Source organism: Mustela lutreola, chromosome 18 (genome assembly GCF_030435805.1).
Source record: "Mustela lutreola isolate mMusLut2 chromosome 18, mMusLut2.pri, whole genome shotgun sequence".
NCBI lineage: Eukaryota > Metazoa > Chordata > Mammalia > Carnivora > Mustelidae > Mustela > Mustela lutreola.
The window spans coordinates 32,924,253-32,952,086 of NC_081307.1; the positions used below are offsets into that span (position 1 = coordinate 32,924,253).

Here is a 27,834-nt window from a genome sequence, read left to right on the forward strand (position 1 = left end):
TGTGTTCTGTATATTTTGATATATCATATTTCCATTTTCATTCATTTAATATGCCTTTTTAACTTCTTTTGATTTTTATTTTTCTCTTAACCGATAAATCATTTAGAGTTTCCAAACATTTGGAAGGTTTTCTGTTATCTTTCTGTGAATAATTTACAGTTTGATTTATTGTGGTTAGATAACACAGTCTATATAGATTTAAACTCTTTTAACTTTGTTGAAGCTTGCTTAATGACCTAGGATATGGTCTATCCTTGTAAAACTTCTGTGATCACTTATTTTGAATGCTTACTTTGTTGTTGGTGAATGGAGTGCTTATAAATCTTGACTCATGGTGTTTTTGAGTTGATATCACTGTTGATTTTCTGTCTAGGTGTTCATTTAGTTTTTCAGAGTGCTGTGGAAGTCTCCAATTAGAATTTTGGATTTTTTAGTTATTTTTTTAGTCATGTCACTTTCCATTTCAGCCATTTTGTTTAGTGCTTTACACTTAGGATTGCTTTGTCTTCTTAGTTGGTTGAATTTCTATGTCTCTAGAAAATTTCTTTGCTTTGAAGTCTAATTTGCCAGATGTTAATATAGCTACTCTTGCTTTCTTTTAGTTACTATTTCAATGGTATATATATATTTTTTTTTTCCATTCCTTCATACTATCTATGTTATCATGTTAACTTTCTTGTGTATAGCATCTAGTTGGCTCACTTTATTAATGTTATTCTCTCAGTTTCTTTCTTTTAATAACTGTGTGAAGATCTTTTACATTTCATGCAGTTATTTATATGCTCAAGTTTAAATCTAACATTTTTTTCCTGTTCATCCTCTGTATTTTTTTTTGTAATTTTTGCTTTATTTTCACCTCTTTCTTGGAGTTACTTGATTATTCTTAGAATTCCATTTTTATTTATCTTAGTGGTTTTGAGTATCTCTTTTAATGGATTTTGTAGTAGTTGCTATAGGTATTACTATATATATTATATAACTATATATATATATATATATATATATACATATTTTTAATAAGAGACTTTAGAGTCTAAATGTTAGAATGGCAAATACAATGAAATTTATGTGGGGCAAGAATCATTTCAAGTGAGTGGACTATTAATAACTTCAAAAATTATCTAAAAATATTATTGTAAGTATCAGTGTTTAGAAACTCTAAATTCCAATTTATTTGGAGTACTTGTACTTCATTTTCCCATTACTGTGGTGCTCGGGTGGTTAAAGTGAGCTCTGATCCATAATGTCTTCAGAGTCTTTGCCTTGAGATAGTCTTTAAGATGGAAAGCACTTAAAAAAAAAAAAAAAAGAAGGAAATATTCCACTAGAGTACTCTAATATATAAATCTGTAAATCCTCCCAAGGCCACGGAATGCCATCTAAGTGACATCTGTCCACTACCAAGATATCTGAAAGTATAGTTTCCTATTGTTTCAGCTCTTGCTACTGATCTGCTCTAAAATATGCACACGGACTGCTGCTGTTCATTGTCCCATCCAGCTGTATGCCTATGGCTGAGATTCATACACCAGATTGACTTGTCCACATTTATTACAGCTTTGTTTTACAGCCATAGTCCCTTTCACTCGTTATCACTTTATGGCAGAAAATACTCCCATTACTTCAACTCTGGGAAATTGTCCTTGCCAGACCAAAGCCCACATCAACCATGTGCCATTGTGGTCATTCTTTCATTTTAACTCCCTAGCTACAATCAAAAAAGGAAAAAAAAAACAGTGAAGTATATCTTTGCTTTCCCTATAAATACTTTATCACATCACAGAGGTTGAGAGGCTGATACATGTAAGCTAAAAGAACTGGTACTTTTTGTGAGTTCTCATACCTCTAAGAAGGAAATCTTTTCTTTGCCACTCCAAATTTTTTTCTTCCTCTGAGTTGGGTTTGCACATTTAACTTTAATCTTTTTTTTTTTCCTTAAAATTCTCCTCCATTTAAATCCAGTAAATGATTCATAAAATTACATTCATTCATTTTTAAAAATAATTCCTCCAATGAAGGCATTATACATTATCAAAGATATGAAAATGAGCACTGACACTATTTAAATTAATAATGAAAAAGAAGGCGCCTGGGTGGCTCAGTGGGTTAAAGCCTCTGCTTTCGGCTCTGGTCATGATCCCAGGGTCCTGGGATCGAGCCCTGCATTGGACTCCTTGCTCAGTGAGGAGCTTGCTTCCCTTCCATTCTCTCTGCCTGCCCCTCTGACTACTGTCTGTCAAATTAAAAAAAAAAATCTTAAAAAAAATAATGAAAAAGAAAATAGTAATTTGCACATTTATAGGCACTTCATATATCAAGTAGAATTATACCTGATGACTATATGTCAAAACAGTGTTTCTCAAACTTTCTTGTGAGGATGCTATTAAATGCAACCTCTGTTTTATTAGGTATGATAAAGATTTTATTTATTTATTTGACAGACAGAGATCACAAGTAGGCAGAGAGGCAGGCAGAGAGAGAGAGGAGGAAGCAGGCTCCCTGCGGAGCAGAGAGCCTGATGCGGGACTCGATCCCAAGACCCTGAGATCATGACCTGAGCCGAAGGCAGCGCCTTAACCCACTGCGCCACTCAGACTTTCCATTTCTAGAAACCGGTCAGAGTGATACAATTTGAGTGTTAGGGTCTTAGGAAATTTCAATTGAATGTATCATTGTTGGGCAATCTATGTTATTATTATTTTTTGATACTATAACAACACTTAAAAATAATATAGAACAAGTAAAACACTAACCTGGAAGAAGAGTACACTCTGTAAAAAGTAAATAAATATTTATTTTGTTTTTAACTGTATCACCACCATTTTCTTTCATTTTTTTTTTTAATTAATTCCCCACAACTGGAATTAAGAATTCATTGCTTTGAAAAAAAACAAAAACAAAAACAAAAAAAAGAGAGGGAATTCACATTTTGGTTACCTGGGATATGTCTCCGTGAAAATGACCAATGTGAGAGTTTGATTGTTTAAGTAATATTCTCTTGAAAGATTTCTCTGAAATATATTATTTAAATCTTGCAAGAGATATAGATATACTTTATTTTAAATACCTGATGTATATTAACTTAAAAAAAGACCAGATTATTTGTGTAGAGATAAATTATTGAAATTCAATTTTCTTTAGACCATTCAAGGATCCATTTTCTCACTTGTCTAATAACCTGTCATGTTTAGATCATTTATCACTTGTTTTTAACAATTTCTATAATTTTGTTCATAATATTTAATTGTATTAAAATTATTACTCATTATCTGTATAAGGTTTTTTAAAAACAAACTTCAGATTTCCTAATGACACTACAGCCATAATTATACTTCAAAAATGACAAGACCACTTAGACATACTATTAAAATATATTGAATATTCTCTTGTAGTCTACTTATCCAAAGGAGAAAATTGTTCTTTATACTAAATATTTCTGCATCCTGCTAGAAGTAGAAATAGATACTGGATTATTAAAAAATATGTCTCTAGAAGGCTGTGGTGGGGGGATGGGTGAGCCCAGTGATGGGTATTCAGGAGGGCACAGATTGCATGGAGCACAGGGTGTTATACACAAACAATGACTCATAGAATACTACATCAAAAACTAATGATGCACTGTATGGTGACCAACATTAATTAATTAATTAAAATTAAAAATTTAAAAATTGAATGTGAAATCTCTCTCTCTCTCTCTCTCTCTTTAGGGGCACCTGGTGGCTCAATCAATTGAGAGACCAACTCTTGATTTTAGCTCAGGTCATGATTTCAGGGTCCTAGAGCCCACATTTGACCTCCCACTCAGCAATGGTGTGCTTGAGGATTTTCTCTCTCCTTCTCCCCTTACCCTTCCCCCTGCTAGAACTCTCTCTCTCTCTTTCCAAAATAAATAAATAAATATTTTAAAATATATATGTCTTTAAAGTCATTTGTAAGATCTAAGTTACATTAAAAATTTAGCTTTTAAGAAGAAACTGAAATTAACCATCAGCTCTAAAATTTTGCATGGCGCATAATTCTCAGATAGATTGTACCCTTTCAAAGTTGAATTTTTATTGCTATACTAGCCATGTTCAACACCAACCAGGCAGCAAAAGTTTACTAATCTTTTATCACTATAATTCTACTCCAAATACCCCCCAGTGTGGTGGATTGATGAAATGCATTTACACAGTAGAAAATTTTTAAATAGAGACACTTACTGGGCTTAGGGTTTCTTTCTTAAATAGTGCACTTTGGGAAGCTTTCCATTAATTTCATATAAAACTTTGCAATCCATTGTCTTTTATTTCCTTTGGTTACCACAAGGGGCAGAGATACTTTAGTGTAAGTACAGTTTTCTTATTACATTCCAATATTCCAGTATAGTCACCCTCTTAAAAATTGTTCAAGCAAAAAAAAAAAAAAATGTTCATGCATAACATAAGTAGCTAAGAATAATGCCACAGTTTCCTAGCTCTTACTATATAATGGTGTCTTGATGGGTATTAGAATTTTGTTGCAGTATCAAATAATAAAGAAGCTAGTAGTTTCTCATTAAATAGAAATTCCATTATTCTCAGTATTTCAGAAAATTTTCTTTGGGAAATAATTGCAATGCCATTGAAAAATAACAAAGTAAAGTTGATATCATTAACTTATAGTTTTGGGGCACCTGGTTGGCTCAGTGGGTTAAAGCCTCTGCCTTCAGCTCAGGTCATGATCCCAGGGTCCTAAAATCCATCCATCTGCTCAGTGGGGAGCCTGCTTCCCCCACCCCCCGCCTACTTGTGATCTCTGTCAAATAAATAAATAAAATCTTTAACAAATTTATTATTTCAATTCATCTCTGATTTCAAATATTTGGACCCAACTTATTCATCATATTAACTCCCATATTCTAAAAGAAATAGCAACAATGAGTGTTAACTTTCCTATACCTATCTACATGCAGACATTTAACTGAAAGTATGGGGTCCTAAGTCTAAGACATTAGGTGAAGCTCAAAATCCAGAGGCACATCTCAAGAGTTCATGTAAGTCAGAACAGAATTCAAGATTTTATGAGTAAGAAGTAGGAATCTAAACAAGAAAAATTTCCCAGTCAAGATCATTAAGATGACTAGAGTCCATAACAAAAAGTTTGCCACTTCTAATAACCCATGCTTATTATGGATACCTGTGCCTTTTTTTTTTTTTTTTCATATTATGGAATCCATCTCCTTGAGCTGTTTTCCATTTCTAATTATACAGTTGCTTTATCTTATTCATGAGTGACTGCAGTGTCAGTACTTCCTCTAGGGGTCTGATAGGTATTAAAATACCTCTTTGGTCAAATATTACAATAAGTATCCCATTGTATACTAAATGTTGTCTAAAAAATATGTATTAACTTACTTGTTATAATTGGATTTTACATTGATTGTTTTTCAAATATTCATAGCATAAGAAGTAGAAGTAGGCACAGAAGTAGGCATATGCTAGGTATAATCAAAATAATAACTAATACATTGTATAAATAAGCAGCTGAGACCAATGACTTTGCAGCCAAATTGCCTGGGTTTGAATTCCAATTTTACCATGCTCTTGGCATTAAACTTCACCTCTCTGTGGTTCCTGCATCAGTACAGATGAGAGTAGTCTTACCTTCTAGGTTTGTTGTCATGGCAAATGAGCTACTATATTCAAAAACTTATGCCAGTGACAAAAAATAAAATAGTCAGAAAATGGTAGCTATTATTATCTAACAATAACATTTGTGTTGATGATATTTTCATGATATCAAAAGTTATTGCTTACATATATATGTGAACAATTAGGTGATTTGTTTTTAAGATTCTGAGATATTAATTACAATTATCTGAACATCTTTTTTTCTAAATAGTAAATGATAAAATATCCAAATAATGTTCTAACATTTTGGTTCAGATTCACTTCATTTAAAAATAACCTAAATTGATTTCCTCAGTAAGTCCTCTTTATTTAGACAATATCACGTTTATTTGAGTTCTGGAACTCATTCTGTGTAATTCATATACAGTGATTAGGACTAGTATCTTGTCCCTGAGTATCATTGGTCTGTTGCCAGATTATACTTCTACAAAAAAAAAAAAAAAAAAAAAAAATGTTTAATGAGTCAGTGATTCAGCAACAGTCTTGGGGAGAGGATAATTATTGACATATACTTTCATCATCCATGGGATAATTAAAGGCAACTTGATTGTGGTCTCAGATAAGAGCTACCAGAGTAGTCACATCTAAATTCACACTTAGGAAAGCTCATGTTCCTTTGACTTTAGATCTGCATACACATCCATGGAGTAACGAATGCAGAGTGTAACACTTGACAGTATGGAACTGTCAGTGTCTTTGTGCCTGACTAAATACATGAGCAGGGTAAGTAGCTTACAAAACTAAGGTTAGATATTTGAAGGAAACTGTGTAATCAGTTGGATATCACATGCAGAACTCAGAAATTATGGCATATTTTAATCCAGTGTGTTTGTCCATTTGCTTGTTGTTTTCCAAATTAGAATTCCTTTAGCTGAAGGAGGAGGGAAAGTACTTTAAAAAGAAATAACTATGTAGGACTTAGCTATATATTATCATAAAAAGAAACCATGATGCAGAATGAGAAGCAGTGTTAATCAATACATAAGGGATGTACTGAACAGTGTGACTGTTTGAGAAATGCAAATAATTTATAGAAATAGTAGAACACTGCTTTGTGTTAGGCCAAAACAAACAAACAAAAACAAAAAAACAAAAAGAGAGAGACTGAGAGAGAGAGAAAGAGAAATTGTTATTGGGGGATAATGATTTTTCCAGATTCTATAGAATAAAGTATAATTTTAGAAAATATATTATGGCCCCTGTCTAAATTTATAATGAACTATAGACACTATTTTGACAAAATTGCAATGTATAACTACTATCTATTCTAAAGTAGTTGAATTATTCTTTATTTGTGTTATCCTTTTTAAGAAGTCTAATATGTATTCCATATATATTTTTAAAAAGATTGCATAGCTAGAAAAATGATATTTAATGAGCACTTTCCCTAACAATGTTGTGTTATGTAAATTATAAAGTAAATGTATATAGTTGTAAGTAAAACTTCATATTTTTTAGCTTAATACTTTATGTAGCAGGACTCTGTGTAAATATCCACAAATAATCAAAGCTAGCTTAGTGAGGTTTCAGATTGAAGAACTAGATAGCACACTACTGTATGTGAGAAATTAAAACCTCAAGCTAAAATCAGATTTTGTGCATTGTGAACTCTAGTTAACTAAAATTTCATAAGCATATTACCATCTCTGAACTACAGAAGTTTCCTTTTCTATTAAAAAAAAGGACTAATAAGAAGTTAAACAGTATGAAACTACTGTTTTGTATGTCAAAATGATCAAACAACCGCAGAATTCATATATTTTAAACTTTAACTTTCCAGTTTTTTTGAGAATAGAAAATTGGTACATTAGTAGTGCTTTTATTTTTTTTTAATTTTTTTAAAAGATTTTATTTATTAATTTGACAGAGAGAAATCACAAGTAGACAGAGAGGCAGCCAGAGAGAGAGAGGAAGGGAAGCAGGCTCTCCGCTGAGCAGAGAGCCCGATGCGGGACTCGATCCCAGGACCCTGAGATCATGACCTGAGCAGAAGGCAGCGGCTTAACCCACTGAGCCACCCAGGCGCCCCATTAGTAGTGCTTTTAAATGTTAGTTTTTATTCAAGTCAGCATTGTTGTAATAGTGAAAGACTATAAACAACTCAAAGGATATCATAGGAAATTATTCAATTAGATTATGATATCAAAACTATGCCCTAAGATAATAATAATAAAAAAATAAATATAGATATAGTATTAAATACAAAGAGAAAGTAAAATGTGTTTTTTTTTTTTTTTTTTTACATTTGGTGTTATAAGGGAGTAAAAATAAATATAGAACACTCATGTTTTTCCTTTTTTGATATTAAAAAAAAAATCTTGGAAGCATGGAGTTTCTGTATGGGGAGGAATGATAACTTATTCTAAGGTGTGCAAGAAGGAAGTTGTGTTTTCTTTTCCTATGGCTCTTTTTTACCTAGTCTTTTATCTCACTCTAACTGTATTAATAGTAATAACAGCTTTTCCTGATTTGTGTTTAATATGTTACTTTTCTTTAACTTTCTCAATTCTTGTAATATTCAGATTTCCTAAGCTGCAGTACTTTCCAGAACTCATACTAAACTCCCTCAATGGCTCATCCTGTTCCAAGATGCAGCAGAAAAAGTAGTAGCCCAGTTTACTTTTTAACTTTTTACCCATTTAAATTCTTTCAAATTCCTCCCTTTTGCTTCTTTGTCTCTTGTACATCAATAGCAAACTTTTCAAGAGTAACACTCATTGGGAGCATCTCATTAACATTTAAGGAAGCATCTTCAGTGAGAGGTATCAAACCCCCTGCATGTGTACAGATCCTTACCAGTGTCCTGTGCACAGATTCTTGCTTTGGCTCAAGTATCAACCCATAGAAGAGTAAACTGTGACCATTGCAGCATGGTCACATGGCATCAGACATGTCACACCTACATAGAAAAATTCACCTTTGTATATTTGTCCAAATTGGACATATATTTGGACATAGGCTCTGAGTGTAACAAAATATCAGTTTCTGTGAATATCAATTACTTATACAAATACCAAACTTACCTTATACAGTCTATATTAATTTTCCCACAGCTTGAGTGACTACATCATGTGGACCTTCAAGACAATAATAAACCATTTATTGAAGAAGATATATTGTAGGATTTGAATAGAATAATGGTGTAAAGTGATTTATATTTTTTAAATGAACCTTTGGCTTCTCTGTTGAGAACATAATTGGAGAGGGAGAAAATGGAATTGAGAGTATTGGTGATAAATTTCTTCTCAACAAAAAACCAAAAGGAAGCCAACTGGCCTAAATTGTTTACTTACTGACTAGGTTGATGTTTGTTCTCAAAATTGAGATTTAGGACATGAAAGGAGGAGAGAATTTTTGATAGTGTTTATGGGATAAATTGGACCGTATTGAGTTTTTTGCCCCTAGGACATCCAAATTGTATTATAGTAATAATATTTTGCTACACCAGGGAGAGGACTCAGACGAAGATATAAATTTAGGTATCACCACAGATTAAAAACTTATACATAAGTATTCTTTTCAAAAGACACATTTATTCCTAATATAAATAAAACCAATTATGTTTTAAAGTTTCATTTATTTGAGAGATAGAGAGTGAGAGTGAGTGAGAGGATGAGAGTGAAGGAGGGAGGGAGGGGGAAGCAGACTCCCCACAAGGTTGTGGAGTCTGATATGGGACTTGATTCCTGAACTCAAGGATCATGACCTGAGCTGAAGGCTGTCGCTTAACCAGTTGAGCCACCCATGCAGCCAGACTTAAATCATTTTTTAAATACTGCCATTTTAAAAAAGAAAGACTTCTTTTACCTTATTCACAAATTTAAGGCCCAGTTCTGATTATATTGGACCATCATGATTGTAGGAACACTCATGTGCTATTCCTGGTGAATTGGTTGAGTGTGGACTGATACAGGAGCAATAATCTAGGGGCCACAGTCTTGGGAGAGGGACCCACGATTTCATTGACATTACCTCTAGGAGCCTGCATCAGGTTCTTATCATGAAGATTCAAGACAATTCCCTTGTAGATCTGGTTAGGAAAAGGGAAAAACAATCACTGTGAAATATATCCACCACCTTCTCAATTATAAGGGCTATTCTCCAGGTCCTTATCCCAGCTGAGGGAAGGACACTCTTCCTCTCAAGTTACCTCTAGTCTTTCTGTCTCCCCTAAAGGATGATAATAACATAGTCAGAAGGGGTCTGGACTTCAAGGAAATAGATTGAAAATGTAGTAGTCAGAGAAGGGAGTAGGGGGATGGTGGGAAAAAGTGATACCATTGGACAAATACTTGTGAGGATCTCAGCCAAGAGACACAGTCCTCCCTAAAGAACATTAGAGATTTAATCACAAAGCTATACAACACCCCCTTCCCAACATACCTTATTACCATGCCAACAGGGTCCTAATATATTAACAGTAAGTTACAACTGAAAGAGCTTTATGATATAGATGTTGTACGAGGAAATGATAAACAAGAATACTAGAAGAATTTGAAGGCTCTGGAACTCACAGCTACAGCAAATTAATTACAGCCCAACTCATAGCCAGAATAACAGAGAACTTCACACTACAGACCTATTTACTCTAGTTCCTTTAACCCAAAATATCATGTATTTCAGAGAAAAGAAAAAAGCAACAACTTTATAAGGCATGCTAAGAGATTTTTAAAAATGTGAAGAACCATGGTATGCATCAGAAGAAAACTCAGATATGACACAGATTTTGGAACTGATAGAGAGGGATTAAAAATAACTATAACTAACATGTTAAAAAAGCTAAAAGAAAAAATAAGACAGCATGCAAGAACAGATAGGCAATATAAGCCAAAAGATGGAAAATCTAAGATTGAGTAAAATAAATTCTAGATATAAAAAATACTTTAATGGTAACAGAATTTCTTTGATGAGATCATCAGTACACTGGACAAGACAGAGGAAAGAGTCACTGTGTTTGAAGGTACAAACTGAATGCAAAGAGAACAGAGAAGGGAGGGGGATAGGACAAAAAAAAAAAAGAAAAAGAATATTCAAGAACTGTGGGACAATTTCAAAAGTAGTAACGTGTAATTTAAGAAGTAGAATATGGAGAATACAGATTTAAAATAATAATGGTGAAGTCTTTCCATAATTAATAACAAACAACAAATCACAGATCCAGGGAGTTCAAAGAACACCAATCAGGAGATACGTAGAAAACAGACACAAAAATTAGGAGTATCGTGTTGAAATGTAAAAAACAAAACAATAAAACAAAAAATATAAAGAAAATTCTTAAAGAAGCCAGAGAAAAGGTACAGAAGAATCATGGTAAGAATGGTAGCCAAATTCTCATCCAAAAGCATGAAAGCAGGTCACCGGGGTTGTTCAGTCATTAGGCATCCGACTTTGGCTCAGGTCATGATCCCAGGGTCCTGGGATCTAGCCCTGCATCAGGCTCCCTGCTTATAGGAAGCCTGCTTCTCCCTCTTTTGCTCCCCCTGCTTATGTTTCCTCTCTCACTGTGTCTCTCTCCGTCAAATAAATAAATATTTAAAAACAAAACAGAACAAAAACCAAAAAATGAAAGATGAGTGCAGTGAAATATAGTGTGAAAAAAGAAAAGCCACATCAGCCTAGAATTCTATATCCAGCAAAATAATCTACCGATATTTAAAGAGAAATACTTTCTCTGTTTAACAAAAACTGAGGGCATTCACTGACAGCAGACATTTCCTGCAAGAAATGTTAAAATCTCCTCTGATAAATGGAAAATTATATATGTCTGAAACTAGGATCTACATAAATAAAAGAGGATTATCAGGGAAGGAATAAATGAAGGTGAAATAAAAATTGTTATATCTTAATCACAAAGTGATCTAAAAGGTAACATATCTTTTAAGTATATAAGTAGTAACTATATACTTATAACTATATGCTTGTAAGTCTATAATAACTATATACTTATAAGTCTATAAGTAGTAACAATATATTGGGTAAATACACCATGTGGATAAGTGGAATGAGTGACAACAATGTCATAAAGGGCAAAGGAGAGGAATTGGGAGGTACATAGAGTACATGTGAAGTGTTATAATAGTAGCTGAAGGTCTACTTAGATGAGTTAAAATGTATATTTAAATACTGTATCAGTTGATACAGGAAAAAAAAAGTAGTTGACAAACTCTCTAAATACAAACTATAAGAAACACCCTTAGCCTAATAAAAGGTTACCTCTTGGTTATTTTACTAGAAGATATTTCATGACAAATTATATATTATGACACTCTTTGGGATAATAATAATATAAGGCATAATAATAATAAAAGGCAGCAACAAAAAACACAGCTAACATCCTCCTTAATGAAAGAATGAATGCTTCCACTGAATTCTGAAACAAGACAAGGATGACTGTTCTCTTCACTTTGATTTATTGTTGAGTTGGGAAGGATAGCCAGTGAAATTAGACAAGATAAAAGTAATGAAAGCCAGCAAGTTTGAGAAGGAAAAAATAAAAACTGCTTCTGTTCATAGGAGACATGATCATGTATATAGAAACTATTAGAATTAATAAACAACTTAAGCAAATTTACAGTATACAAAACCAATTGTACAAAAACCAGTAAATTTTTTATTTGTAAATTGGGAAAAATTCATTCCCAAATGAAATTGAGAAAATAATTTCATTTATTATGGCATCAAAAAGAACAAAATATTTAGGTACAAATTCCAAAGTAAGCTTAGGATTATACAGTAAAACAACAAAACATTGCTTAAAAGAATAAATATGGGTACCTTGGGGGTTCATTAGTAAAGCATCGACCCTCTGCTCAGGTGATGATCTCAGGGTCCTAGGATCAAGCCCCATGTTGGGCTCCCTGCTTTGAGAGGAGCCTGCCTCTCCCTCTCCTACTCCTCCTGCTTGTGTTCCCTCTCTCGCTGTGTCTCTCTGTCAAAAAAAGAAATAAAATCTTAAAAAAAAGATATGTAGATCAGTGGATTAAAATTAAGAGTCTAGAAATATATCCTTATATTTTTAGTCAACTGACCATAATTCAGTATGAGTGCTAAGACAATTCAATGGTGGAAAACTCTTCAACAAATTGTGCTGGGACAATTAGATTTCCACATGTAAAAGAGTAAAGTAGGATCCCTGCTACCTCTCACCATACATAAAAATTGACTCCAAATGGATCATAGTTTAAATTTAAAGGCTAAAACTATAAAACTCTTAGAAGAAAACAGACAAGTCTTCATCCATTAGTTTAAAATGTTTTTATTAGATATAATCCTAGAAGCACAAACAACAAAAGAAAATGGATATATCCAACTGCATAAAAATTAAAATATTTTGTGTTGTAAATAATGCCATAGAAAATGAAAAAACAACCCATATAATGGGAAAAATATTGCAAATCATATATTTAAAAAGGAACTTGCATCAAGAATATATAAATAACTTTTAAGACAATAAATAGATATATAAATAACTTTTAATATAAATAATAAAAAGACAAATAAAGACAGTCAAAAGATTTGAACTGACATTCCTCAAATGGAGATATGCAAATGGACAGCACACATGAAAAAATGTTCCATATCATTAGTAATTAGCAAAATGAAAATAAAAGCACAAATGCATCCTCATATATTATTGGTGGAAGTGCTTTACCTTATGACCCAGCAACCCTACCTCTAGATTGTATCAGTTTCCCAGGTCTACTATTTAAAAAATACCACAGGTTGGATACTGACAACCGCAGAAATGTATCATTTCACAGTGTGGCAGCCACAAGTCTGGAGTCAAGACTGCAGTAGGGCCCAGTTCCTCCGAAGGCTGTAGGAGCACTTCCTTCCTTTCCTCTTCCAGCTGTGGTTGTCTTTAGGCATTCCTCAGTGCGACTTCCATCGCTTTCTCCCTCTTCATGGTTTGTCCTCTCTATCAAAAATCTTCCTCTACCTTTCTCGTACAAGGCCTCCTGTTTTTTAATTTAAGACCCACCAGACAATCCTGGTTATTTTATCTCCTAATCCTTTACTAATTATATCTACTAATACTTGTTTTCCCAAACAAAGTGCTATTTGCAGGCCAGGGCATGGAGATATCATTTTGAGGGTCATCATAAGGGCACTTGTCATGACATTAAGGGGTCAGACAAATAATTTCAGATAACCTCATCTCAGGATTTTTTTTTTTTTTTAAGATTTTACTTATTTATTTGAGAGAGAGAGATCACAAGCAGGCAGAGAGGCAGGCAGAGAGAGAGCGGAGGGGTAAGCAGGCTCCCCGCCAAGCAGAGAGCCCGATGCAGGGCTCGATCCCAGCACCCTGGGATCATGACCTGAGCTGAAGGCAGAGGCTTTAACCCACTGAGCCACCCAGGCACCCCTCAGGATCTTTAACCTTAATTATATCTGCAAAATCTATTTTACAAATAGGATCCTGTTTACAGTTTCCAGAGAGTAAGACACAGACACAACGTTTTGGGGAACACCATTTAATCTACTACATATTTATATATACAAGAGAAGTGAAAACACGCTGAAACAAAAACTTAGGAAATGTTCGAGATAATCAAACATTAGAAACAACCCAAATGTCCATCAACTGATGAATGGTTAAATAAAATATTTTAAGTACATACAGTGGAATATTATTCAATAATTAAAAGGATTGGAGTATTGATAGAATGTTACTACATGGATGAACCTTGGAAACATGCTAAGTGAAATAAGTATCAAGTTTCTATATATTACATTCACATTTATATGAAAAAATCCAAAATAGGCAATTACATAAAGATAAAAAGTAGGTTAGTGGTTTCCTAGGGCCTGGCCTTGTCAGTGGGGAAGAGATGACTGCTAATGGATATGAGCTTTTATTTAGGGTTATCTAAAATTAGATTGTGTGGAGAATATTACGTAATCTGAATACACAATATAAATTAGATTGTATAATTTAAATGGGTGAACTATATAAGATGTTAATTATATGTCAATAAAGCTGTTAAAAGATAGAATGGATGCTCTAGAGTCAGAATAGTGTGGCCAAATTATTATACATCTCCAGAAATCTTTAGAATCATCTATATAAATAAAGTGATACTGTTATTCAAATTAACTCTACAAATAACACATGATAAAGATATATAGAGAAAGCACTGAGATAAGTGGCTAGTATATAACGCAGAATTATTAGTGATCAGACATATCTCTTAACTTTGAATATAAAGTCTCATATTTAAAATTTTCCATAAAAAGAAAAATCTCAGAAATACCAAATTCACATTGAATGAACTTGCGGTGGAGTGTAACGTAAAACTGGTAAACTTGAGGATGTCAGGGTCTCTACCTACAAATCCACTGTGGTATGCAGCATTGTCTATCTCTTCACTTAACTGAGAAAGTAAAATTCAAGACTAAGGAAGATTAGTATGAGGGAATCCCACAAAAACAAAAGGTTTTAGGAAAATGCATTGGAATGACACTGGGTAGAAATGTAGAGACCAGAGTCAGCCATATCTAAGACTTTAAATGTTACCCCTAAGTGTAAAAATTGTCTGCAAAGGAGCATATTTCAGAGAAATATTTTCTGTCATCAAGATCTGCTGAAAACACTCTTGACTAATTAAAAAAGGTATGGAAAATAGGATCATTGACCATGATAGAAATAAATCTGAGTTGATGAAGGGATATAGAAAATGTTTTATAAGAGGAAGAAACTTACTCAGAGGTTTAAAAAAAGTGTTGAAGAAATGCGTATATGCGTATTGTATGTTTATTTCTAAAGACTGAATATAGTCACATCAGTTAGGTATACCATATGTTTTAAAGGATCTGTAAAATAGATCCTAAGAGAATTAACTAGAAGAGCTTTTTGATGATGTTTAAAGTTGAGATGATGGTTTGACTCAGTGCTGTTCCACGTAGCTAAACAATAAATCATTGCTGGCACTTTCAAAAACATAAAATCTTGTGAAATTTAGTAAATCAGAATTTCTGGTGGTGGGTATTATGGAGGGCATGTAATGCATGGAGCACTGGGTGTGGTGCATAAACAATGAATTCTGGAACACTGAAAAGAAATTTTAAAAAAAGAATCAGAAAAAAATAAATGAATCAAAATTTCTGGAGGTTGGTCATGGATACAGAGGAATTGTTTTCTTTTTTTTCTTCTCCCCACATTCTCCCAATGATTCTAAAATCCATCAGGTTTGAGAATTACTAATTTAAGTAACCCAAATGGTAGAGGGATTATATAATGTTAATTAACAAAAATTAGTAAAAATGGAAGCTACAATGGCTTACATAGCACATTTTAAGGAAATATTTTCCTTTGTATGAAATAATATTTCAGAATTAGAATGAGTGTAAATCAATGAATAAATATTCATTGTGTCTTTTTCTATGTATTTAAAATATTTTATTTGGTAGATGCAATGAAATCAATAGCAGTTATACTCAGAAATCTAAGAAGTGATTTCTTTTTGTAATTGATTCTAAAGTATTGACAGCTCAGTAGTATATCTTTGTTTTAAGACAAATCAAAAAATTCAGATTAATTTTTATTTTATTTCATTTCACATTTTTTCAAATTTTATTTTCAGCATAACAGTATTCCTTGTTTTTGTACCATACCCAGTGCTCCATGCAATCCGTGCCCTCTCTAATACCCACCACCTGGTTCCCCCAACCTCCCACCCCCCGCCGCTTCAAACCCTTCAGTTTTTCAGAGTCCGTAGTCTCTCATGGTTCACCTCCCCTTCCAATTTCCCCCAACTCCCTCTCCTCTCTAACTCCCCTTGTCCTCCATGCTATTTGTTATGCTCCACAAATAAGTGAAACCATATGATACTTGACTCTCTCTGCTTGACTTATTTCACTAGCATAATCTCTTCCAGTCCCGTCCATGTTGCTACAAAAGTTGGGTATTCATCCTTTCTGATGGAGGCATCATACTCCATAGTGTATATGGACCACATCTTCCTTATCCATTCGTCCGTTGAAGGGCATCTTGGTTCTTTCCACAGTTTGGCGACTGTGGCCATTGCTGCTGTAAACATTGGGGTACAGGTGGCCCTTCTTTTCACTACATCTGTATCTTTGGGGTAAACACCCAGTAGTGCAATTGCAGGATCATAGAGAAGCTCTATTTTTAATTTCTTGAGGAATCTCCACACTGTTCTCCAAAGTGGCTGCACCAACTTAAGAGGGTTCCCCTTTCTCCACATCCCCACCAACACATGTTGTTTCCTGTCTTGTTAATTTTGGCCATTCTAACTGGTGTAAGGTGATATCTCAATGTGGTTTTAATTTGAATCTCCCTGAGGGCTAGTGATGATGAACATTATTTCATGTGTCTGATAGCCATTTGTATGTCTTCATTGGAGAAGTGTCTGTTCAGATCTTCTGCCCATTTTTTGATATGATTATCTGTTTTGTTGTGTGTTGAGTTTGAGGAGCTCTTTATAGATCCTGGATATCAACCTTTTGTCTGTACTGTCATTTGCAAATATCTTCTCCCATTCCATGGGTTGCCTCTTTGTTTTGTTGACTGTTTCCTTTACTGTGCAGAAGCTTTTGATTTTGATGAAGTCCCAAAATTTTATTTTTGCTTTTGTTTCCTTTGCCTTTGGAGTCATTTCACATTTTTAAAAGAGTGAGCACATGAGCAGGGGTGGCAAGAGGGGAGAAGGGCAGAGAAAGACAGAGAACCTTAAGCAGGCTCCTTGCTCAGCATGGAGTCCAGCTTGGGGCTGGAACTTCCAACCCTGAGATCATGACCTGAGCCAAGATCAAGAGTCAGGCACTTAACCTACTGAACCACCCAGGCAGCCCCAGATTAATTTAAATATTATAATTCCTTAATGACGAGGAAGTAAAAATTGGAATCTTTTGAAATTCCCTCATCATTTTGATATTGGTCATTAGGACAAAAATTGGCAACCTTTAGTAAAGTTAATGATTATGGGGAAAAATATAGGATTAGTAAAATGCATTGAAAGAGGGGTGCCTGGGTGACTCAGTAGGTTAAAGCCTCTGCCTTTGGCTCAGGTCATGATCCAGGGTCCTGGGATTGAATCAAATCAGGCTCATTGCTTGGTGGGGAGCCTGCTTCCTCCTCTCTCCCTCTCTGCCTGCTTCTCTGCCTATTTGTAATCTCTGTCAAATAAATAAATAAAATATTTTTTAAAAAATTAGAATTGACTTTAAAAAGATGCATTGGAGGAAATGGTAAATACTCTTATACTTGTCTACGTTTCTGTCTATTGAACATTTGCAGTTTCAGTAGTACCCTTTTCTGCATATTATTACAGATTATTTTATTGGCAAATAACAGAAACTGAACTCAAATGACCTTAACAAAGTGAATTTTTATCTTAGGTACTGAATACCCACATAGTTAAAAGATCAAAGAAAGAACTCAGATTCAGTCTGTTTTTTTTGAGGGGGGCTGTTGCTTACATGCCCATATCTCATTTTCACCTTCATTTTGCCAAGAAATTCTCTCATTAAGTGACTCAAAGTGTACTTTTACAGCATCAGCTAACAGAAGAAAGATTCTTTCTTCCAGTGTTTATAGTAGTTCTGAATTTTTTTTTCTGCTACTTGGTAATTTGTCTATCCCTTGTAAAGATTGGTTTGATATATAGATAGACACACCACATGTCTATTGCTGTGTTTTCTATAACTACAATAAAGAGGTTGGGCAAATTTATATGCAGAGGAAAAAATAAAATGCCACAGTTCACTGTACAATGATTAAGAAAATAGTATAAGTATTGAGTTAACCATCTCTCCATTTTATCAATAACCCATCTTGAAAAATCAATGCCCATTTCTTCTTTTTTGAATTATGTTACTATAAACAATAAATCTGTATTTCCCCTAAAGGCTCAGCAATGTTGAGTGCTACACAATATTAAATGTATTTTATACTGTGAGTTACCAAATAGAAACTACTGATGAGTTAGTTAGATAAAATAATTCTTCTTTTCCCTTAAATCAGTAGTTTTCAAACTTACCTCTAATAAATTCCCAGATATTGAAGAAGATGCTGGTCTGGAGGTCATAGTTTATTACCTACTATGCCTATCCCTACAATCCATATAAATGTATTCAGAAATGTTCCTTTTCATAGATTTTTTTGACCTTATGAACATCATGGTTACCAAGAAATATATTAAAATGATTTATGATAAATAGTGATAAAAATCTTATAGAAGATCACAAAGAATTCAGGAAATATTGAGGTTAGATCAAGGCACTATAAATATAAAAGCCAACTAAAATTGGCATCAACAAAAATTAATTTTGTGGATTCAAGTATTAAAAAGTTCCAGCTATTGTGTTGGCTTTAGTAAAAAATAAATATAATGACTCAAATAATGTCACCCAGTTCAAAATTTTTCCTTTTTCTACACTTTTACTCTGCAAGTTTCTTCTCAGGTTATGATGAACACCTTTCTCTTGCCCAACTAACACTGGCAGCTGCAGGCACTCCTCCAATGGTCCAAAAGAGTGGACCAGAGCATGTGAGAGAATAGAGCATTTATCTTGTTTGTCCACTGACTATAGCAATATCTTTGTTGTCAGGTCCATCCCTGAGGCTAAGAGGATGGAATATACCAATTCACTAAAGGAAATCAAGACCATTTCTGTGGCCAGAGGTGGGAAAATTTCTCCTCAAACATAATGAGTCAAAAGTCAGAGAATTACTTCCCCTAGAAGAAAATTGAATTGCCAGTGTATCAAAAGAAGGGTCACTACTATGACTAAAGATTGAAGAGGAAAGAAGCAGATGCCTACTATGCTACTTAATTTAATTAATAACAGTTGCATCATCTTTATGATTAGGTATATAGAACCCTATACATGAACCAATACATTTTAGCATTTTGTTATATATGAAAAGGAGGAAGAGACAAGTTGCTAAGTTCAACTTGCAATTGTATTCTATTTTAATTAGTTACTATTAAGGGAGTTATTGTCAAACTTCATTGAGTTTTATGAACAGCTTTAAGATTTTAGAAACATGCAGATTTTTTGGTTTGTACACTAAATATTCTTATTCACAAGAATAGAGTGGTTCTTCATTTCTTTATTTTTAAGAAATACCACAAATAACTTTTCAAATAACATGCAGTCTTAAAAATGTTTTAAAGTTAATATTCATCTTTAAGTTCAGAATTTTAAATGCAAAATTGAGGTAAAGTAACATGTGCCACATATGTTAGACTGTTTATATTGTAAGGGAGTGAAGACAAACTCAAATCCATAGAACAAAAACAAGGAATTTTTAGGCTTGTGAGAAGAGGATTAAAATAATCTCCGTTGGATCATTATCTTCGCAGGCTGTTGGTGGAATCCCACTGCTTTAGACTCCCTACTCTCAGGCTTCAGTGATTAAAGTCTCTGAACTTACATTTTTACCCACCAAATCCATGGGAGACAGAGAAAAATGCAATTTTACAGACTCCAACAAATGTATCCAATATCTCTTTGATTCTTATTAGGCAAGGTGCTTATCCCTGAACCAGAAATACTTGCTGGAAGAAGGAAATATACTGAATGACCAATTAGAACTACGGGTAGAGTAAATTGACTTCAACTGTGCAGATTGGAATGGGGGAGATGTCATTTCTCAAACGAAAATCAAAAGACTTTTCTTAGAAGAATGGGGAAATGGATTTTGTGAACAATGTCAACTTGATGGAGTATAACATATTTATTTTCTTTGGCTGACTTTAAAAATTACCACAAACTTAAAGGCTTAAATCAACACAAATTTATTATCTCACTGGTCTATAGATCAGAAGTCTGACATGGGTCTCACTGAGCTAAATTCAAGGTGTTGATAGGCCTGGTATTTCTTTCTGAAAGCTTTGGGACACGGTTCTGCTTCCTTGCTTATTTAGTGGTTGGCGGAATTGAGTTGTTTGTTGTTCTAAAGCTGAAGTCTTCCTTGCCCTGCGGGATCTCACCTATGAGCTTCTCGAAGCTGCCCCATTCCTTTCTCCATCTTGCAGCCCAACAACAGACTTGAATCTCTTCCATGCTTTGTATTCCTCCTGCATTTTCTCTTCCTTTAAAGACTCATCAGATGGGGCTTCTGGGTGGCTCAGTTGGTTGAGCACCCAACTCTTGATTTTGGCTCAGGTCATCATCTCACGGTCCCGAGAGCACGGTCCTGAGATAAGGGTTGTGAGATCAAGCCCCAAGTCCGGGCTCCATTCTGGGTATGGAGGCTGCTTAGGATTCTTCTCGCCCCTGCTCTGGCATGAATGCTCTAGAGCGTGCTCTCACTCTCTCTCTCAAACAAATAAATAAGTAAAATGTGTAAAAATAAAGACTCATTAGATTAGCCAGATAAGTCTCTCCATTTTATGGTATCTACTTTAATCACACCTTCCAAGTTCTTTTTCCCTTCAGTTTAACATAATAACAGGTTTTGGAAATTTGGGCAAAGTTTTTTTTTTTTTTTTTGATAGAGGGGATCATCATTCAATCTACCACACACTGAATATTGTTCTAAATTGAATCTCTGTTCTTCCTTTTTGTATATTATTTTTGTTAACTCTATAAATATAATTTTGAGATTTATTGTCGTCAGAAACTATGAAGATTTTACTACTTGCAAGCTAACAAGTACCTTGTCACAGCACTAAATGTATATCTTTATAATAATAAATACATATTATATTATAAATACATTATATAATGCATATAATAAATATATGTAATATATAAATATATAATAAATTCCTATACATAATTTTAAATGATAAATTTATATTTCAAATATATAAGAACATAGTCTATAATATATTACATATTTAAATATATATATATACACACACACACACACTCCATTAACAAACATAAACAAATATAAATGCATATGTGTTACAGAAAGACACAAAATTGTTGGGACACAAAAATGGGCCTTTTATTAGAGCAAAACAGCAGCTAGAAATTACTCGTTGTGGTGATGGTTGGACATTACCTGTACATGCAGCAGAGTATACTACTGTAGAGTAACCCCAAAATTAGCATCACTGAGCTTTTATGGAGCTGCTGGCCTATCTCCCCAATCCTCCCTCCAGATATGTAGATTACATTGCGGTCATAAATATAAGAATCTCCTGTTGGGGGAGGTGGGAAGAAGAAGGCAAGTGTCTTAGATTTATTATGATCGAATGTAAGCAAATGTCTCTGAAGAGTAGGAAAACGGGACTTGAATACATCTCTAAATCTTTCTTGGGGGAACACTAACACTTGTTTCTAAGGCATATCAACTACTCAAACATCTTTTGCTCAGAATGCCCAGATTATGCAAAAGCACCCTAAATCCGTGAAGGATTGGCTTCCCACCATTGATGGTCTCATTTTAATAATTCTCTATATAAATCAAAACCTGAATATTTAAAACTTCAAATATAAATAAAACTTTGAGTGGAAGAAAGGTTTTCTCTTTGATAAAATATAAAATATAGATACCTAAATATATACCTAAATATATATATATATATATATATACCTTAGAAGTAGACAACTACCATGTCTTTGAAATCATAATTAGTTATTCAATATGTGTATTAGACATATATGAATTGGACTATCTCTAGCTATATTCTGTACAACAAAGTTCAGAATGGATCACATATTGCAGTTTTCACTATATGGTAGTGAAAACAATAGTGGTTTAAGTTAACTTCAGCCAAAACTCAGTATATTTGAATTTGCCAAGACTTTTTGACCTGGACAATTATTAAATCTTCTAATCATTAGTTGACTCTTCTGGAAAATCACTAAATCTTCAAATCATCAGTTAACTCTTCTGGAAAATTACTTTATAATATATAATGGAATTTCCATTTTTGTGATTTAGATTGAAACATCAAATAAAAATATTTTAAATCGTACTTATAATCTATATTACTTATAAATAAAAGTATTTATAATACTTATAAATCTCTAAATACGTTTAAATTTATTCTTTAAAAGTTATCTATAAAGATAGCCTTATGACTATTTTTAGTTTTCTCATCTCTTACAAAATGTGAAATTTAAAATAATTTCTAAACTTTGCAGCCTAAGAACAGAAATATTTTCCACCCATTGTAAAGTGGTTTTTTACATCTTTCATGTTGTCAAAAATGAAGTATAAAGATGTTAACATTGAATTACTCTGAATAATACCTCAATTGTTTTTGCTCTGTAATCTCAAAGCTGTTGTTTTATCTCAGATTTTATCATTATCTGCAAAAAATCCCTACCTTCTTATGAAGTCTAGAAATATTGTTTGTTTCATTTTAATTGAGCAGATTCAAATTCTTATTATTTTTGATGCACTGTTTTCACACCCTTTCCAAAAGCAAATATAGTGGTTGCTACTGCAAAAACTTTGGGCAAAGGAACAATAAAATACAGTAAACTAACAGAAGGAACCAGCAGCTTTTCACATTTAAATATACTCTTTATTCCGCACATTGAAATGGCATCTCATTTTTCAGTGAGTCCCAGAACAGCAGGCATATACAACTCCATCAAAGCACATGAATCAATAGACTAAACAAGTTACACTGTAGCAGTTTATACATCAAAACCACTTGTCTATTTCTTTGAGCAATATCATCAAAATCAATATATCCCCCAATCTACAGCTATTCCCCAAACTACCCTTTCATATTACATATTCAAACAGCTGTAAACAAATTAATAAATTGCTCTGGACTTTTGTTTTCTCTCCTCCTGAATTTTAATTGATTCATATCGCTGGAAAATCCATGCAGGCTTGTTATCTTGGCTTTTTTCCCCCCTCTTCTGGCATGAAGATGAATACGGTGAATAAGAGCTTCAGCCTCACACTTCACTAACCACTAGTAGTTTTGATGTTAAACTCAAAGAGAGTTCTTCTGTTAAACGTTTAGTATGTAATTTTCTTCTATCACTGAAACACAAAGCAAAAGAGTTTTCTTATCCAGACCATAGTGATGAGTCCTATAATGCCAGTGAAGCACAAAATGTACAGATGCCATTAGAAGGCATCCAATCTATGCCAGCTAGTAAAGTAGTGATTAGATAACTGACATCTGCAAAAACTAGAACATGCAAGAACTGTTAATTACTAAATCTCCTACTTGCATTTTATATTAAGGAAATTACCCTATTGAATTCCTTCTTCTTTTTATTGTTTTTGTGTTCTTTATCAGGGCTGTGTTTTGTGTTTTTATAGTGAAATGATATTATTTAAGTGTGGAATAGTACACCTAGAGAACAAAATTCAACCAACTCAACAATTTGATTCTATTTAATCCTTGGTTGGTGTTAAAAATAAGTAAGTTGATATATGATGGGGCTTGGATTTGATACAATCCTAGATACAAAATTATTGATATCGTTTGGTAGTAGACAAGAGAGCATAAGAAGCATAGGTTTTGGAATTTAGATGCAACATAGCTATTAACCTGGCCATATTATGGGGCAGGTGTTAGCTACTGTTGTGCAACTGTTAAGTGTTGATAATGATACATACCTCTTATGGTTATTTTCAAGGTTAAAGATGAGATATTACAATGTATTGTGCATAATATCCAATAAAATATTTTGTCTGTGTATCCCCAGCCCACTGTATTTATTTAAGTAATTGACAGCATCACAGCTCTTTTGTGTTAAGCACCCAATGGACCAGAATCTCAGGGAACTTGTCAGACAGGGTCACACAATATCCAGTGAAAACCACTTTAGTCATTTCTTTGCTTGTATTTGTTCAGAAATACTATATAACATGGGGTGCCTGGTGGCTCAGTAGGTTAAGCCTCTGCCATGCTGATCATGCTCAGGTCATGATCTCAAGGTCCTGGGATCCAGCCCTGCATCAGGCTCTCTGCTCAGCAGGGAGCCTGCTTCCCTCTCTCTCTCTCTGCTTGCCTCTCTGCCTACTTATGATCTCTGTCTGTGAAATACATAAATAAAATCTAAACAAAAAGAAAAAAAAAAGAAATACAGTATAACCACGCTGTCCTAACAAAAAGGAAAATGTAAATATTGGTTGGCTTATGAACTTAATAGTAACTTTGGGCTTTATATTGGAGAGGGAATTCCAGGGCTGTGAACAGGTGATACAGCCAATCAAAGCAAATATAACTATACCTCAACTTTCTAAATCTTTAATAAAGAAGGTGGTGCAATGGATTGAATGTGTCTCCTCTCCAAATTCATATGTTTAAATCCTAACCTTTGGCGTGATGGTATTAATAGGTAAGGCCTTTAGGAAGTAATTAGTAACTTAGGAAGGATTAGTGCCTTATAACAGAGATTTGAAAGGTATCTTGTCTCTTTTTTCACATCCTGTGAGAACACAGCAAGAAGATGGCTGTCCTGAACCAGGAAGTGGACTCTCATCAAATACTGAACTGCTGGTACCTTCACATTGACCTTCCTAACTTCCAGAACTATGAGAAATAAGTGCTTGTTGTTTAAGCCACCCATTCTGGTATTTTTGTTACAGCAGCCCAAATGGACTAAGACGGTCAGGTTGCCAACATAAAAATCTCAGCCGTAACTGTACTTGTTTTCTGTTACTCCTGTAACAAATTGTTAAGCTCAGTTGTTTAAAACAGTACAAATTCATTAGCTCACAGTTCTGTAGGTTCAAAGTCTGACACTGGTCTTACTGGGTAAAAATCTCAGTGCTGGCAAGACTACTTTCCTTCTTTACAAAGAACTGAATTCAGTTCTTAGTGGTTGTAGGACAGAGGACTCTTTCCTTGTTGGCTGTCAGCCAGTGATTAATCTTTGGGTATAGGCTGCTAATTTTCAGTTTTGTGATTTCCATTGTCTCCTAGAGGCCTCTCTCCAATTCTTATATGTGATCCCCCAAGGTCACTAAGCCAACAAGGGTGCATTAAGTGCTTCTCAGGCTACTGAGCTCTATGACTTCTGCTTCACGTCTCTGACTCCAGCTGAAGAAATTCTATGCATTTAAAGGATCAAGAAACTAGAGTTAAGTCAGATAAACCAGGATAATCTTATTTTAAGGTTGGTCCTCGTAAGTCCGTGTAAAGTCCCCTTTTTTATATAAAATAACACATACATGGGTTCCAGAGATTTGGGTGTGTACATCTTGCCTTGTGGGTGGCAAGGAGGCTTTATGAAGACTATTTTAATAACCATCTTTCCAATTGGCTTTAAATACTCCACAGTGTCATGATAATACTACTTTTCTGTTACATCAAATTGCTTAAATATAGATCCTGTTTATTTGCCATCTGGTAAATAAGGGGGCATTGGATGATCTCTCCCCCTCTGTTTCTTTGGGCAGAGGAAGTGAATGTCATACTTGCTGCACCTAGTAGGTAGGAGTAAATGAGGGTGAGTATTTGCCCTTTTACAGGAGCTAGCACAAAGTAGGTACCCAGAAAGTATTTCCTGCCATTCCTTTTCATGAGGCAGCCTTTCTCTGCATATTTTTAGTGTTGGAGTAATAAACCCTTGTTCAATTCACAAATTTGTGAAGTCAATGCTATTTCTGTCCACTTTTCTGGGTTATCCTGCTACTGAAAAGGAAGCAGAAGATACTGATTCTAAAATGGTTCTACTTTCATCAAACCACAGAGCATTTTACTGCTTATAACGGAGATTAACTGAACATTTTGTCCAATGTTATAATCCAACTCCTCCAAGTATTAACTCATGTGCTTCTCAATTGTAGGGAAAAAATGTAATATTTCATAGCCTAGAGTTGTCTGGAAACTGACCAATAACTGAAAAATGCTGAGACAAAAAAATGTCAAAACTATACCTGGCAACGCTATACCTGGTAATTTCTTAATGTAGCTCAGAGATTAAGGCTAAAGACTTTCCTAAACAAAAGTTGTAAGAGTTCATCATCAGTAGACCCACACTATAAGAATTGCTACAGAAGTTAAAAAAAAAAAATTGCTAAAGGAGTTATTTAAGTTCAAACAAAAGCACATAACATATAAAGGTTTAAAATCACTTGGAAGGTAAGACTGTAGTCAAAATTCCAATACTACAATGGTGGTGAAAAAATCACTTTTAAATCTAATATGAAAGTTAAAATATAAAAGTATTAAAAATATCCCTAGATATAGTAATTTATTAAAAGTTACAAAATATGTAAAAATGTAAGTTAGGATGACAATAGCATAAAATGTGTGTGGAGAAGATAAAGTGTAGCTTTTATGTAAAGTTGATATTAACTCTTTTAAATAAAATAGACTATTACAATTATAACAGGCTTCTGAAAGTATCATGGCAATGACTGAGAAAAAAATTTGTATAGATACACAAACAATAAAAAAAAGAATCTGTACCACTAAAGAATATCATCAAATCACAAGGGAAAACAGTAAAAGAGGAAGAAAGAAATAAAAGAACTACAGAACAGTCAGAAAACAATTAACAGAATGGCAGTACTAAACTCTTAACTATCACTAATTATTTTAAATGTAAATAGATTAAATTTTACAATCAAAAGCAAGGAATGGTTGAGTAGATTAAAAAAAAAAAAATCCAACTGTACACAGCCTAAAAAAGACTCACTTTCGATTTAAGGACACATATACCCTGAAAGTGAAGTATGGAAAAAAATACTCCATGCAAATGGCAATCAAAAGAGACCAGAGGTGGTTATTTTTATACCAGAAAAAATAGACTTTAAGTCAAAAACCATCACAAGAGAAGTATAAAGTTATTATACAATGATAGAGTGAATTAATCACAAGGAAAAACAATTATAAACATATAGGACACACTGGAATACTTAGATATATAAAGCAGATATTAACAGAAGTGAAAAGAGAAATAAATAACAATTAGTAATAAGAGATTTTAATATCCCACTCTCAGCTATGGGCAAATGATCCAGACAGAGAATCAATAATGAAATACTTAACTTACAACATTACAGAACAAATGGACCTAACATGTACATAACATTCCTTCCAGCAATAGCAAAATACAAATTGTTTTCAAGTACGCAGATATTTTCTAAATGCATCTTATGTTAGGCCACAAAATAAGTCTTAAAAAATAAAATTAAAATCACAAATGTCTTCTTCGACCATAATGGTGTGACACTAGAAGTCAGAAGGGCATGGATTGTATACAGCAATGGGTATTATATGCAAAAGATGAATCATGGAATACATCAAAAACTAATGATGTACTGTATGGT

General features: G+C 33.7%; 1 long non-coding RNA gene across 3 annotated transcripts in view; it reads left to right on the forward strand.

The window, feature by feature from the left end:
• The window catches only part of LOC131820559 (uncharacterized), a 97,672-nt gene that overhangs the window by 31,731 nt on the left and 38,107 nt on the right, over positions 1–27,834 (forward strand). The window contains exon 3 of one of the 3 annotated variants that reach the window (XR_009349695.1): positions 3,708–3,910. The exons of the other annotated variants lie outside the window; for them this stretch is intronic. This is a non-coding gene — a long non-coding RNA (uncharacterized LOC131820559). Of the gene's footprint in view, positions 1–3,707; positions 3,911–27,834 lie in introns of those variants that run through there. 3 annotated transcript variants of the gene reach the window in all.